The following is a 17,634-nucleotide window of genomic DNA, read 5'->3' on the forward strand; positions in this document are numbered from 1 at the left end:
AAGGAGACAATGCTGGGATTTCAGACATAAGTAAAGCTATGCTGATAAAATGCAATAAAAATCTCAAATTTAATAGAAGGTTTAGTGGTACTCATTGCATTGTTGTTTTCATAATATTACAATATTTGGTTGCTCGCTGTAATGGCTTGATGAGTTAGAAAATGTTAACGTTTGTTAAACAGAGGTCTTACTTCTGCTGGATGCAATTAAGTTATTTACACAAGTGTATTCACTTTAGTTTCAATAGGTGAAACAGACTTGAGTACCATACACAATTGTTGATACTCAAAATTCATCACTCAAACCAAAAACACTTTGAAACAGCACAACTGCCAAAGTGCAGTTATGCTCCATGTAGAATACTCAAGATTTGACATTAAAAGCATATTTTTCTTGTTTTCTGTGTAAAAACGATTAAGGTTGACAGTATGATGATCATTGTGTACTGGGCTGTAATTTAAACTAAATGTGATTACTGTGCTGCACAGCATCGGACATGTCAATCTGATCTCAGCTGTACCATCTTTTCTGGCCCTTAACTAGTCACATACCAAGCCAATAGGCAGGTGTCTTCAGATTTAACATCTGAAGGGCAGGATATGGTACGCCTCAATGAGATAGCTTCACAGGGAGTCCAAGTCCCACTAGCCATGGTGGCAACCTCCAGACCCCTGATCCTGTCCTCACACCACGGGGGAAAGGCTGCCAGCCCCTCCCAGCCGAGCCAGTGTCCAGTAGCCAATACACAAACACAAATATTCAGTGTACAAAAAGTGACAAACTCATATGGAGTCATGAACAAAAGTGGCATACATAGACAAACACAAATACACAGTATATACCATAACACCCTCACATCTACATCTAAACATACTGTAGATACAGAAAAATACTGAGGAAAAACAAACATTCAGAAATGTGTACATACATATAGGCACACAAAGGTTGCCATGCCTAAAAAAGCTAATCTTGTCTGTAGAGTTATTATTATGATTTGCTTCCAAAGTTTTTCTTATTTTTTAAAAAGTCATACCATTTATTATCCTTATTTCATTACCTCAATTTGTTTGAACCCAGTTCAATACAATGGCAGAGTAGGTAGTGCTGCTGCATCACAGAACCTCCGCTTAATTTAGTATCTCATTGTGTGAATTTATTAACAAATTCATAATAGTTTTAAGAATATTAGATTTGGGGGGCATTTTGATATTTGAGAACAATTGCAATAGATATGTCAAGAACATGTCAAATAAGCAAAAAAGGCTTTAGCCTGAACTATGTCTTGCCTACCAGTCACCCTTCTACAATGAACACATGGCATGTGAATGGAGAATTACTCCAGATTAATCTGTATGCATCAAATATAGAGAAGTAGCTCAACCATGTTTAGCAGAAGGGACATAGATCAGGGTGTAGAACACCCCCCGGATGGGCTGCCTACACCATCTCTTCCAGTACATGGCTAATTTACCTCCCTTCCCTTAATCCTGTTAACATGCTGCTAAAAACTGCTCCATGGATATGGTGGTGTGGTGGGTAGCAGTGGTGCATTACAGCTCCAGGGTTGTCAGTTTGAAAGCTGGCCTTCACTCTGTGTATGAAATGTACGTTCTTTCTGTGTTTCTATAAATTTGCTTCCACAGGACAAAGATATGTTTCTGTTAAACTGTCTAATGTAAAATTGTCCTTACCGTGTGAGTGCTCCAAGATTTCACATCTTATTCATTTGCAACATTCCTGTTAGGATGAGAGAGGACAACAAGTGAGCAGAGTGGTGATGTTTAACTAAGACCCAGTTTGAAAAAGGGGATTTCAATCTAGATTTGAAAACAACCACAGATAGGGTATCTTTCACAGAAGTAGACAATGCATTGAATAATTTAGGTGCTCTCTACCTGAAAGCTGTACCAGCTACCATTGTAGGATAGACCTCTGGAACTGCAAGCAGATCAACATATTGTGAACATGCTGACTCCACACAAACTGATGGAACTCATGTCTTGTTATGCACCCATGGCGATAAAATTTTTTCTGGGGCTTGCAACCAGGTTACAGTGCATCATGCAGGTTGGACTGGTTCATTTGGAACCCATTGTGTTTTTTTAATCAGGTTCCCATCTAGTCTAATCATTCTTGGTTGCCCTTGGTCAGAAGTGTATTATCTGGTATTCCCTTGGAGTTTTGTGAGCCTTGCTCAAAAATTGCTTCTTCTGTTGTCCCAACTGAAACTCCAAATGCCATGATTCCATTATAAAGTACCCAAAGAACAGGTGTCTTTTAGTCTAGATCATTTGAACTTCCACCACACTGACTACGGGACTGTGCCATTAATCTCCTACCCCCACCTAGAGGCAGAATGTACCCAGTATGGAGAAATACATGACTGAAGCATTCCAGCCTGGCATCATTCGTCCATCTTCTTTCTCTTTAGCTTCCTCTTTTATTCTTTGTTATCAAGAAAGATGGGAACCATTTATTGGCAACAGAGGCCTGAAAGCTATATGGGTTAAATACCCTGATCCACTATTGCTGATAAGTGCAGCCTTACAAAAAATAAGAGGTTCTACCATTTTCTTCAAAAAACAGTGAGAAAGATGTTCTTTGGCTTCACTCATTTCTGACGGAGTTTTGACAGGGAGTTTACTGCTGTGGCAACTGCCCTTTTGGAACTGACTAAGTGTCCCCCAAAAGGTTGTGTTGAACACATTAGGTATTAGATGCGTTTGAAAACCTCAAGCAGACTTTTCAGAGATAGGGGTGAGAGCCGTGTTGTTTCAACTCCACAGTATGCTGCCATAGTTATATGCTTGAGCCAGTGTCTCCTGCACACTCAGCTAAGGAATATTAAATGACTATTGGTGGGTGAATACTTTTAAAAGCTTTATGTATTTGTTTGTTATATTTTCAAATTTTTGTAGGAAGGTGATCAGGAATCGTCTATGCCGTACCTGGGCATTTTACGGCCCCCGGGCCACATCCGGCCCTTGGCTGTCCCTGTCCGGCCCACGAGAGATCAATCGGAAATTAGAAATCAAATGTAAATAAGTGTACGCCATGCACAGAATACAACCGCATTGCTTTTATTTTGAAAGTGACGGCTATTTTTTTTTTAAAATTTACGTATGTGTGTGCATGCCGTAACGAGAAGGATCGAGGACATCGGTCACGGGAAATTTGGAGCTTCAGCTGCAAAACAAAGCGGACAATTTTGACTTTTTCTCCTTGGCTTTGATGAGAGCTGTGATGTCTGCAACACAGCCCAGTTACTCATCTTTGTACGTGGGATAACAAAGGAAAGTTTAAGGTTACGGAGAAGCTGGCAGCAATGTGGTCAATGAAAGGGACGACGACAGGCAGGATAAACTTTAAAAATGACTATAAAGTGACTGAAATTACCCCAGAAACTGGTATTTTTACATTGTATTATATCAGGAGGTGTTACAAGTCAGTGTAAAAATTAACCATGTTATTGATGTTGTAACTAAAATAGTAAAATTCATCAGGGCATAGGCATTGAATCAGAGATAGTTTGTTGCACTTTTCTTTTTCCCCCTGCAGTGTTGATAATACATCCAGCGATGTTCAGCTCAAACTCATTGACCTGCAGTCTGATACACCACTGGCAGAGCACTTTTAGTCAGTATCACTGCTGGATTTTTACTCTTCTCTCAAAGAGCAGAACTTTCCACACATGAGGAGGCATGCTCTCTTTGGATCTACCTACATATGTGAACAAACATTCTTAGTGATGAAGTTCAACAAATCCAGATACAGATCCTCTCTCACTCATGATCACCTGTCAGCTGTCCTTTGCATATCCACCTCAGACATTCAACCAGACTTCAGTGCACTTGTTCAGACCCAAGACAGACTGGATTTTTCTCACTGAACATGAAAAAAGAACCAAAAAACATCAAAAGCACTTATTGCTTTTTGTATAAAGTTAATTAATTGCTGGTCTTTAACATACTGAAAAACACACACATTTTCAGTATTGTTTTTGTGAAGGTTAAAAGTATGTTATGTTAAAAATAAAATGAAATAGTGGTGTAATGATGGGCTTTTCTACTATTTTTTTTACTGCTATATTTGACCTATTCCACATTTTCATACCCTTATCGTAACATGTATTCTTACGCATAGCAGCTAATCAAAACCATATAATTTATTGCGTTTTATGAAGCAATAAAATTAGTATTGATCAGAATTAGAGGGGCGTGGTGGCGCAGGGGGTTGGACCGCAGTCCTGCTCTCCGGTGGGTCTGGGGTTCAAGTCCCGCTTGGGGTGCCTTGCGACGGACTGGCGTCCCGTCCTGGGTGTGTCCCCTCCCTCTCTCCAGCCTTACGCCCTGTGTTGCTGGGTAGGCTCCGGTTCCCCGTGACCCCGTATGGGACAAGCGGTTCTGAAAATGTGTGTGTGTGTGTGTGTGTGTGTGATCAGAATTAAGTTCAGCCTATTGGTTCGGCCCTCCACAACAGTCCCAGTTTCTCATGTGGCCCCTTGGGAAAATTAATTGCCCACTCCGGTCTATACTGAATATTATGCAGCTACTCGTGTGATGAACATTGGTGCATAAAGTAGAAAGGAACAAACTAAGTTTACTTAAGAATCGCATGTCTGCAACTATGTCTCTCTTTTTCCTAATGTAATGCACAAATTGTATTTCTCTGAGTGTATGTCACTTTGGAGAAAAGTGTCTGCTAAATGAGGAAATGTAAATGTAAATTTATGTTTCTTATATAATACAAGTGAATATGGCTGATCAAAGTATGGTTTGTTAACCATCCAAATAACCCAATTCAAATGTGTTGTGACTTTCAGCTGTAACAGCAAATTGTGGTAGCAGTCTGGGGAGTTAATACTTTGTACACCCACTGTGTATATATGCTGTGGAGCAAATGGCACCTTTAGGCAAGAAATTTTTAGCTGGCAGTAAAATGCATCTAAGCAGAGCAGGAATGTGGGATGGATTAATGAATCTTGCTATTGCAGTGTTTACAGTTTATGTCTGCTATAAAATGGTTGCAGATTATTAACAAGATTTTAAACGTACATGTTTATGGGTAGTGGGGGTGCGGTGGCGCAGTGGGTTGGACCACAGTCCTGCTTTCCGGTGGGTCTGGGGTTCAAGTCCCGCTTGGGGTGCCTTGTGATGGACTGGCGTCCCGTCCTGGGTGTGTCCCCTTCCCCCTCCGGCCTTACGCCCTGTGTTGCCGGGTAGGCTCCGGTTCCCCGCGACCCCGTATGGGACAAGCGGTTCTGAAAATGTGTGTGTGTGTGTGTTTATGGGTAAAACTTCATATTAAATATGAGTTTTTGGAGACAAACTAGGTCACATTTAATATCACCTTCATAGAGTGTATATTACAAAGAACCTTTATTTAAACAAGACAACAATTAAATAATAGTCATATTTTGAAAGACTTTGTAGACAATGCATTGAAAACCAGCTTGATAACACAAATAACACAAAATTTAACCTGAAAGAACATAATTTTGTATATTTTTTACAGAAATAATATTTTTCAATATATAGGTTGTGTATATTATATATACTTTGAATATTTGGATAATTCATAGCAGTCATCTCAGTCATCACCTTGATAACCTGTTGTCTACATTATAAATTTATAAATTCTAGAAAGAGTAATTATAAGTAAATGAATGGAGATCTGTCTTTTTCTATGTTTTCATCATTTACAAGTGTGTACACTGAAAATTTTACAGACCACCATCAGTAAGATGAATGTAAAGAAATAGTTTTTTATAATTATGATGAACAAGTATGAGTTATACCATTCAGTCATGTTTGATAACTGTCACGTCCACGCCCGCACCAAAATCAACAGCACCTGACACCGATCAAACACTGGATGACAATCAGAGCATTTGAATTTAAAAGACCCTCTTCAGCCCTTTCACTCTTGCAGAATCTCACTGAAACAACCATCTCTCTTTGTGTTCATGTCCCAATCTCCTTCATTCGTAGCCCCAGTTCTTCGTTTCCCAGTTTCAGACCATTTGCCTCATCTCCTGACTACGTCCAAGGATCCTTGCTCCCACTCTGCCTACCAATCGACCGACTCTTCACCCGTCCCCAACAACAAGAACTCGCCTGACCCCTTGGTTCCTGCCAAACAATCGTGCACTTGGCTCCAGCCGTCCCCATATCCTCTGTTCCGTGTGACAATAACGGCTTGTCATGGTCAGGGTCATGGTGGTCTGGAGCCTATCCCAGAATCACAGGGTGCCAGGTCAGGCTAAGTTATACCTCTAATTCTTTAAATACGCTGTCATTTTGTATATCCAGTCAGGAAAACCTCTAATAATTTTTTATAAAAACGTAGCATCTGCAGAAATAAGAAAAAAAAAAGAAAAAAGATGAAACGAAATGATGGCTGTGTGGAGTTTGTACTACAGAGCATGCTGCATCAGTGGGTTGAGACCACAGTTTTGCTATATCCAGGAAGCCAGTTCCACCTGGCATGCAGCAGTTCAAACACACCTTTCACATGTTATCTGCACTGCACACACTTTGCGCCATGCTGACTTGATTTGAGAATCTGCCTCCTCCTTAATCCTAAAAAAGAAGAGACAAAGAGAAAAAATGAACCCAACATAACTCCTGGAGCCTTGCAGTCAGCGGCATCTCCGTTCTCACCATGGCGACCATCGTCATGACAGCATGCCCCCACGACCACATCCCCGTAATGAGAGCCTTTGTTTATCTTGGCCGGTGTGGCGTGGATTGTCAGGATGCGTTTCCTCTGAGCAACTGAGGGCTGCCACTGTGCCACAATCTGCGCTCACTTCTCAAGCAGCTAAACCCTTTGACACTGTGGTTTTTAATTAAAATTACATTATGATTAATCAGCCGGAAGGGGGGTGGCTGCGTGAGGCAGGTTTGATTACAACCTGTGATGGACCCACCGACTGCCAACTTGCTAAAGATGTGCTGGCAGCTGCCAGCACCGGCCAGCTTGTGAATCCCTTCCACGGTGGCCCAGGGTACCGGCTGCACCATGTGCCTGTCAGGGAAAAGGGGAAGGGGCAGTGCCTGGGGCAGAGATCAAACAGTCCTATCTACTGGCTGCTGTATTGATTAAGACCCCCTTTGCAGCCACTCAGACCCCTCTTGGCACCCACCTTGGCTGCCAAGACAGTTGGTCTTGTTTATACTCCTGTAACTTGTCCAGCAAGTTCAACACCACTATAGCTGAAAAGGACGCTGGTGGAGAGATGGGTCACCGAAACAAAAACTCTGTCCCTGTCACTATACTGTGAGTGAAAGCCTCAGTGTAAAGCAGAGAAAACCTAGTCTGGATCCAATGTGGTGTAGACAGTGGTCTGACAAGCTGTGTCTATCTAAGAATGTCAGTCCTCTTTAGTGACTCTATTATATTATGCCTGTAGACAGATGAGAAGGTGTGCTTTGTTAAACAGGAGTGAGCATGCCATTACATCAGGAAAGAGTGCTAAGAAATTTTGTTTTTCCTTTATCTGTCATGGTATAACCTTCTCTTCATAAATGAATAAAAAGATTTTTCTGATGTTTAATTCACCAAAACTAATTGTGATACACAGACATGTCTCCAGTTTAGGAAGTGACCACTCATGAGGCAATATAAACTCTGCACCTGAGTCTATAGCCATTCCTGGTTGTCAATGTAAAATAAAAGCGCCATCAGCAAAACAGCAACTTAATCACAAACAACAAAAAAAAGCTTTCAGCCATTCCACAAATGATTGTTAATAAAACAATGAATGTGACCCTGCATGATCACACAGATCAGTTCACCAGTTTCTTCCCAAAGTCCATTTATAGATACAAGGGCAGCTGCATGCCTTTTTACCTGTAGTGTACCTAACATCATGATGAAGACAGAAATGTTATGAAGGTCCTCTCATATTCAATAGATATTCACGAGAAGGCATATATGGAGACCATGTATTCATTATGCATTCATTTAGGGGAGTGCCAAAGGCACATTTACGATGACAATATGTAATTTAAAACAAAATTTATTGCTATGTCTCTTATCCTGTTTCAGGAGAGTTGCAACTGGTCTTGGAGGGAAAAGGCTGCAGGTCCACATCCTGGGAAAGGATGTGCATTGCTGAGTAGTGTAAATATTTCACTGTACGGACAACAAAATGTGGGATATGTGTATGTGCCTTCTGAAAAACATTTATTATGAAAATAAAGTTGCTAAGAAAGCTTTAGGGTTCAGTATTATGGTTCTGGAATTTTTCAGTCGCTTTACATCTGTCTCAATTTTACCAGCACTTCTATTCCATTCAGATGTGGAAAGACTTTCTCCATCACAACTGCAGAAATAGAGAGGTTTTGTAGTGATGATAGGCTATACTGGGGATCATCAAAGAACGCGTCACTATTCTTCACCAGTGGTGCAACAAGGTGTGAGCTGATGTGATATGAAAAGAGGAAAGGTCACACTATGTGCCCGGTCAAGATTCTGTACAGTGCACATCCCCCCAAACCTCTCTGTTCACACTTGCTCATTTGAATCCATCTTGCTGTTTGGATGCAGTTGCTGAATGGGAACACGATGCAGTACATCACACAGGTGAGCGAGGACACAGCCTTCATGGGTTTTGCTCCCAGTTGCTGTGTCTGTGCACATGTATTCATTCAACACACAGGCCTGTTTTTCAACCTCTACTGTGGGAGTGCATAACTGTCAATCCTACACATGGACATAGGGTTTGCCTTCAGTTTTTCTCTAACATTGTTATTATAACTACTGCATAGGGACATACATTTAGCCCTGAGTTTACAACTGAATGTGTAATTAAAGGGGCATCAGGTAGCATATTGGATAGAGCTGCTTCCTTGTACTCAAGACATTCAGGACTGAAACCTCACCTTCTGCTGTAGTACCCTTTAGAAAGGTACTTACCCTGAACTGGTCCAGTAAAAATAATCCAGCTGTGTAGATTAATGTAAGTACTTTAACACTTTCAGGTGCTTTGGACAAAGCATTGATTAAGTAAATTATGGCAGTGTGTAATGATCAACCCCGTACATTTATTTGGGTAGAATATGGCTTAGATAGAACTGTAGTCACAAGGTTGCAGACTGACATGTATAAAGGGGATTTATAGATGTGGGGTTTACATTTAAGAAATTGCATTCACTCACAAGAGCTTTTCCAGTCCAGTGAAGGTGGCCCAGAGCCTATCCTAGAAACACAGGCTGCAGACTAATGAGTTTACACTTTGGATGACATCCCAGTCCATTGCAGGGCACACACACTACAAACAGACACTGTAAGATACCTGTGCTACCAACTGTGATACCATTACATACCATACCCCCTCCCCCCCAAAAAAAATAAACTCAGAAATAGCAATAAACACAAAATAGTAATTTTACCTACATGTTTGTGGGTGGAGCCAGGTGACAAGTGTCCAATTTGCCATGGATGCAATGTTTTCAGGGAGAAAAAAAATGAACAGACAAGTGGCCATGGCTAAAGACGAGGTCAAAATATATATAAATCAAAAATGAATAAATGAAGCTATGGCAACCCTAAGTGGCACTGCTGCATCGGTGTTCGTGTGTAAGAGAGACAATAAAACACTGGTGTGTGTGTCTGTGTGTGTCTGGGCAACTAGCAGTGACACCAAACTCAATTCCCATTTCTGCCCCCCCCAGGGGTAAATGCGACCCAAACAAGCTCCACTCCGACTGTCTCCTTGAACAGTCCTCACACCCTCCCAACAGCTTTTAAAAGAGACCAAATGAAAAATGGAAGGAAAGATATGCCTTGTTTGTTTAAAGCAGTAAAGATCATTGTCTCTGGGCTGATTCTGTCAGCCGCCCTAGACTCAGTACTTTAGCAGCTTGCATTTACATTTATTTATTTAGCAGACGCTTTTCTCTAAAGCAACTTTCAATGAACTCTCTGTAGTGTTATCAGCCCCTACACCTTATTCACCAAGGTGACTTACAATGCTAGATAAACTACTTACAAAGGGTCACTCATCCATACACCAGTGGAATACACTCTCTCTGTCACTCACACACTATCGGTGAACCTGAACAGCACATCTTTGGACAGTGAACAGAAACCAGAGCACCCGGAGGAAACCTACACAAACACAAGGGGAACATGCAAACTCCACACAAACTGAGCAGGGATCAAACCCACATCCTCTCACACCAGCCGGGCGCTGTGAGACAATAGCACTACTCGACCACAATCAGACAGCATCTCCTCTCAAAGATTATCTTCAAAGAAGCAAGAATTGTCATAAAAAAGGTCAGTCCCACCATAACTGATACTGATAACTGAACCCTTAAAACACTCTCTATGTTGTATTGTACTGTATCACATTTTTTTTATTGAGCGAAACTGAAAGCCGACATGCTGTATTTACATTGATGGACATTTTTATATGTATATGTATGTGATAAATAGTATATGATAAATAGTTAATAAATGGATAAATATATAAGTATATGATAAGTAGGTAGATAAATATATAAGTATATGATAAGTATATGAAAAATTGTTCCTTTAAACATAGAGTATAAAACTCTTGATTTGAAACGACTGTGTGTTCCAGAAAAACACGCACTGGCACCTTGTCCCTGCACATATGCTGCTGGGCAGGAGGACGGCAGAGGCGGGACGGATATTAAAGACGTGCAGCACCCCCTGTTCACAGCACGGGGGGTTTAATTAAAGAGAGAGGATCCCTCGGAAACCTGTTTGGGGTAGACAAGTTGGCAGGCGAGACTCCAGCAGCCAACACACCTCACACGCACCCACTTATAGATGCTTGACCTTAATGTTACATTTTGTTCCTGTCACCCAACACCCTTTTGTACATGTTCAGGAAGTGACTTGAGCCTGAGCACATCATTTGCATGAACATTTACACTACAATTACAATATTGGTGCGGTTTCATCATTATTAATTTGTTGTTTAGCTTACAGTCTAGAGTATTTCCCCCGTTTACAGTATATAGCTGGGTATCATAACTATTATCATCAGCACCTGCTTACACTACAGCTATATTAAAATTGATTAATATTATCTATATTATATACTGTGTATTATAAATAATAGATCAGTCTAGATAATGCATCTATATATAACCTCTTATATATTATTATTGTATCCCAGTTGCTGTGTTCTGAAAGCTCTGCAGTTTATTTTAAGCTCCAGTCTCTTTATAAACATGAGATTAAATATTGTTCTATGCTGATATGAATTCATGTGGGCAGTCTGACAGCCAGAATTAAATCTCAGCTGGAGCTACCTCGCTGTCAAAACTCATAAGTCTTGTTATTCATACTGTCTTTGTGAGTACAAGAGTATCACTAAAGTTTGTCACAATTGTACTGAAATTCATTTATCAGGGCAAATCTATGAAACTCTCCATGTCTGCAGTCTACAAGCCTGCTAGTTCACCCATGAACCCCTGAGCCCTGCAGTTAGCATGTATTGTTTACCCTGTGCCTTAATCGGGTTCTGCACTCTGAGGTGCTGTGGTACACTTTTGCACCTACTGTCACGGAAAGGCCACAAAGGGAAGGACAGAAGAAGCAGTTATTTAACTTTGAGTGAAGTGATGGGAATTAAAATACTGAGAAAAAAGAACCCAGACTTCCAGCACCAGCAATGATATGTACAGAGAAAAATCCTGTCCACATTCTACTGGAGGTGGGGGAATGTTGCTCCTCCTGTTATCATCCAGCCTCTCTGTTCTTCTTGACAAGTGCGTTTTGACATGTGAAATATTGTGCTCATGAGGTGTCCTCATGTCAGTCCATGTGCAGGAGTGTATGGCAATTGATTCACAGGCAAGGATGATAGTCGGAAAATCTCGACGACCATGACCTTCACACTCACTCTGCTGCTGCAAGTTCCCTGCCAGATCAAGAATGCTGAAGATGTTAAAAATAATGTGTTCTTGCCCTAATTGCAAGGTATAGGTATTCTTAGAATTCTGTACTTTTACCAATGACCATGTTGTTATTGTTCATACCATAAAATCTTGGGTTTAATGTGCAGTTGTTTACCCAAGTAAGTGTAGGTGCACACTACACATAGGATGAAAATTTCCAAAGCTGTTTTCAGCTCTTAGCTGGCAGGAGTCAGCAGGAGAGTCGCTGACCACATCACTGAACACGATATTGCCCCAACAATGCAACTTCTACAGTTATATTTATGAACAACTGCAAAACATGCATATTTGAATTTTGTGTGAACATTTCCTTAATTTTAACAGATGTAACCTTTGTCATGGTTGAAACATTCAGAAAGGTGTTCATTAGCATCAACATAAATCTGAGCGTTAAAAAAAAAGTGTTTCATATAGATAATAAAGCAGTTTCTAAAGTCACTTTGAATCAAATGCATGGAATTCTTCATCATCGTTGTCACAATCAAAGTAAACCTGTGCATTATACTTTGGTGTATGATATTTTTACATCCCAAGATGTTATGGTAAATGTAGTAGTTGTACTGGTGGTAAGAGAACAGGGTACACCTTGGTTACCCTGTTACGCAGCAGCAACCCCACCTCGTGTCTTTGCCCCATGGTGGCAGCTGGGTGCTAAGGTGGCCCCAGTGCCCAATGGGCCAGTTCATCATGAGCAGTGCACTGAGAAGGTGAGAAGGTGTCTGCCAGTCTCAAGGCCCTGCCTTTTCACCTCAATGCCCTCCTCTTCTCCCCAACCCTCCAGGGCAAGAGTCAAGCTGCCCGTATGGCAGGGGGCCCCCAGCCAAAGTCTTGCAGAGAGTCCTGACACATCACATCCGCTGTGAAGCATGCTGCTTTGGCCGGGTGCCATGTTCCCCACCAACCCAGCCTGGCCCCGAGGCCTCAGCCCCCACCCTCGGTGGGGTAAAAGCCCTGCTGTTCAATACTGGATTGCAGCTCACTGTTCCTACTCCATCGAGAACTTCTTAACACCACTCTGTGGCACTTTCCTGTGTTAAAAGATGTGAACAAGTTTTAACAATTGCTTGTAACTCATGATTTCTTGTGTTTCAATGTTTGAATTCTTTGTTTCTTCAGAGGCATTGGCAGAATGGATGACATTTCTTCCAAACCACACTGAGCTAGTGAGGTAGCTTGTGCTCATAGCCCCCCAGCAACTTTAATCTGTTTGATGGCACCTCCTCTTTGAGTCATACTGCTGCAGTTTATTTTGCAGGCTTATCAGGAAGTACACACACACACTGTCTGAACCACTTGTCCCATTTGGGGTTGCAGGGAGCCAGAGCCTAACCCGGCAACGCAGGGCATAAGGCTGGACGGGGAGGGGAAACACCCAGGACAGGATGCCAATCTGTTGCAAGGCACCCCAAGCAGGACTCAAACCCCAGACCCACCAGAGAGCAGGACCTGGTCCAACCCACTGTGCCACCACAGCCCCCTGCTTATCAGGAAGTATCAACATACAAGTCATCTCTTGAGTGTGTGACATCATGGTGCTGAGCTGAGTTCCAGTGCTGCCATCATCTTTTACTCATTTAGTAGACTGAGAACTGCACAGCTGCCATATTTTTACACTCCATTTGAACCAGTATTTTTCTACAACAAGAGAGATGTACAACAACAGTGCCTGGAATCGTTTTTGCTTAAAAATCCAGTTCCATTTGCAATCCAAAGCTTTTGCATATGGCATTTTGCACATAGAGTACATTGGGATAACATTACCCTGCTTCATGCCCAGTAGCTCTGTGATAGACTTTGAACCACCGCACCCCTGCACCGGATAAGTGGTTATTGACCATGGATGATATAACAGAGTAATACTGTGCTTCTGGGCACTTTTCAGATTTCTTAAGTGGTTTGAATGTGATGAAATGATAAGACCACAAACATGAAAGTCCCCAAAAACTCTGGTCAGATGCAAAAACTGCAGTGCAATGGCAATAGTGTGTGACACTGATGAAGGCATGTGGCCAAAATGTATCCATATGATAAATTTAACTATTCCAGTATTCTCATGTGTGCTCTCCAAGTTTTGTCTAGTTTTATACTAACTAGGGGGTTCTGAGCACCCAAGCTCCTAACTTGTTCTATATACATAGTTCTGTTTTTTCAGTATGACAGCTAGACTTTCATGAACATTATATTAATTCAATTCAGTTCAGTTAAATTTATTTTCAGAGAGCTCTCTTCTCAAGCAGTGACACAGAGCGCTTTAACATAGGCATAAGGCAAAGAAACAAATACATCAGAAAAAGAAACACAGGACAGTTGACTACAAACGGTCCCTGACTTTTGCTGGGGTTATGTTCCCATAAACCCATCATAAGTCAAAAATGCATTTAATACACCTAACCTATTGAACATCGCATCCTAGCATACGTTCGATGACCATTACGAGCTTGCTGCCTTCACACTAGGCAATTAAATTGAGTTTCTCATGAAGAGTAATTGCCTTTCTCTTCTTCTTCTCACCAGTAGCAGGAGACACAGATGGGTATTTTGTAGACATGATGGATGCACAAAGCACAACGTAGATACCAGGGGCATATCCAAAAAAATTGCTGGCAAAACAGAAAACTGCAGAGTATTGGTTGTATACAATAGCGACCACGTGGCAGACTGGGAGATGTGGCTCGCTGCTGCACTTCAACAAGTAGCACCTGGCTCCAGTTATGCACCTGGCATTAATTGGAGCACTCTTCTCATTTGAGGAATCTCACTGAGACAACCATCTCCTCTGTGCCAATGACAGTCATTGCATTCCATGTCCTGTTCCTCTTCATACTCACATCTTGTTATTTGTTCCATGGCTCCTGACCATTCACCCACCTCACCTCCCAACTTCGCATCTTCGCTCTCACCCTGACCGCCAATCAACCAACTCGTTATTCCTCCCTGACAACGAGAACACATTGGTTGGTTTTAAATATACAGTTCTGCACTTGGATCCAGCCTCCCCCACATCCTCTGCTCGCCATGACAGCTGCCCAGCATCACGAGAGAGTACTGCATATCACATGCCTGGGGGAAAAAAAAAAAAATCTAAATCTGAAGTACAGTTTCTACTGAATGTGTATTGCACCATCATAAAGTTGAAAAATCGGAAGTCAGACCATCATAACTCGGGGACAGTCTGTACAGACTAGTGTAATACATTATCAATGCTGTTATAAAATTATAAGTATGCCTACTGGCCACGGAGGAAAGGAACAAAAAACCCAACTGAAAGTCAAGGGAGAAAAAAAAAAAAAACCTCTGGGGGTCCAAGTACCAGTGGCTGCCCACACCTCCTGGGCATTCTAAATTAAATAAGACTTCTAAGTCAGTTTACAGCTAATAATGATGTTGTTGCTGTATGGTAGCTTGATTTCCCAGTTCAGCAAAGTACATCTCGTCCATCATGGCGGTTGGTCATCATCTTCAGTCAGCATAGGGTGCTTCTGCAATGGGCCGATTGGCCTCCTCAAGTCTTATTGAAGGGAAACAATGCTCAAAAAGAATTTATAACTTTAAGAAACTAGTTTAATTCATTTTGATACAGAGGTAGGGAAAACAGAAACAACCATGTGGAATTACATTTCTTAGTGATATGCCTGAGTGAAGATATAACTCTTTATTCTAGATTTGAAGACTGAGACAGATGGGGCATTTCTAACAGTAACTGGTACAGTATTCCTCAATTTAGATGCTCTATAGCTAAATGTGTGACCTCCTACTGAGGTCTTATTGATCACAGGTACTTTAAGGTAACCTGCATCCAATGAACGAAGATATTGTCTTGGAATGTAAGAATCAATAATTACACAAAGGTAAGCCAGAGCAATGCCATGTAGTGTCTTATAGGTCAGAAGTAGGATTTAAAAATCAACTCTAAGTGTAACTGGGAGCCAAAGCAGTGATTTCAGTACCAGTGTTATATGGTGGGGGGCGGTGGCGCGGTGGCGCGGTGGCACGGTGGGTTGGACTGCAGCCCTGCTCTCTGGTGGGTCTGGGGTTCAAGTCCCCCTTGGGGTGCCTTGCGACAGACTGGCGTCCCATCCTGGGTGTGCCCCCTCCCCCTCTGGCCTTACGCTGTGTTACCGGGTAGGGTCCGGTTCCCCACAACCTTGTATGGGAAGAGCGGTTCTGAAAGTGCATGTTTGTGTTATATGGACGTACTTCCTGGTTCTAGTGACAATTTTCGCAGCAGCATTTTGTATTAACCATAGCCTGGATACAGTCTGATATGAACAACCCAATAAAGAAGCATTACAACAGTCCAGCCTGCTTGAAACAAAAGCATGAACCAGTTTCTCAGTGTCCTCTCTACATAGGAACTGCCTTAATTTAGCTATGTATCTCAAAGGAAGGAAGCACAAGTTAGTCAAAGCATTTGTATGAGTCACAAATGACAGCTTTCCATCCAACAAGACACCCATTCAAGATACACAGGAAAAGCTATTACAGCCCAGGTGGATTTTTCAACAACAGTACACAAGGACCTAGTCCAACCACCAACATGAAGCCACAGAGAACAACACCCGCATGGCCAACATGCATCTCCATGACCTGAGACAAAGAAGCTTAACTGACTTCTCCAACCCACCCACCAAACCAACAAATTAATCCCACCAACAAAAACCAACCATCAAACCAAGTCCACCAACTCCAAACCATCAAACCAAGCCTAACCCACCAACAAAAAACCAAACCAAGCCTAACCCAACAAAAAACCAGCCACCAAACCAATCCACTATCAAAAACCAACCATTAGTCCAAACCCACCAAAGCCAAACCAACAGACCAAGCCTAACCCACCAACACAAAAACCAACCATCACACCAAACCAATCCCAACAACAAAAAAACCAGACCAAGTTTAACTCTCACACACACACTTTCAGAACCACTTGTCCCATACAGAGTCACAGGGAACCAGAGCCTACCCAGTAACACAGGGCATAAGGCCAGAGGGGGAAGGGGACACACCCAGGACAGGACTCCAGTCCGCCACAAGGCACCCCAAGTGGGACTTGAACCCCAGACCCACCAGAGAGCAGGACCAGGGCCCAACCCACTGCACCACCGTACCCCCTCAAATTTAACTCACCAACACAAAAACCATCAAACCAGACCCCCCAACAAAACACCAAACCAAGTCTAACCCACCAAAAAAAAAAAAAAACCCATCAAACCAAACCCATCAAAGCCAAACCAACAGACCAAGCCTAACCCACCAACACAAAAACCAACCATCACACCAAACCAATCCCAACAACAAAAAAACCAGACCAAGTTTAACTCTCACACACACACTTTCAGAACCACTTGTCCCATACAGAGTCACAGGGAACCAGAGCCTACCCAGTAACACAGGGCATAAGGCCAGAGGGGGAAGGGGACACACCCAGGACAGGACTCCAGTCCGCCACAAGGCACCCCAAGTGGGACTTGAACCCCAGACCCACCAGAGAGCAGGACCAGGGCCCAACCCACTGCACCACCGTACCCCCTCAAATTTAACTCACCAACACAAAAACCATCAAACCAGACCCCCCAACAAAACACCAAACCAAGTCTAACCCACCAAAAAAAAAAAAAACCCATCAAACCAAACCCATCAAAGCCAAACCAACAAACCAAGTCTAAACTACCAACAAAAACCAAACACGCCT

Source organism: Scleropages formosus, chromosome 8 (genome assembly GCF_900964775.1).
Source record: "Scleropages formosus chromosome 8, fSclFor1.1, whole genome shotgun sequence".
Taxonomy (NCBI): domain Eukaryota; kingdom Metazoa; phylum Chordata; class Actinopteri; order Osteoglossiformes; family Osteoglossidae; genus Scleropages; species Scleropages formosus.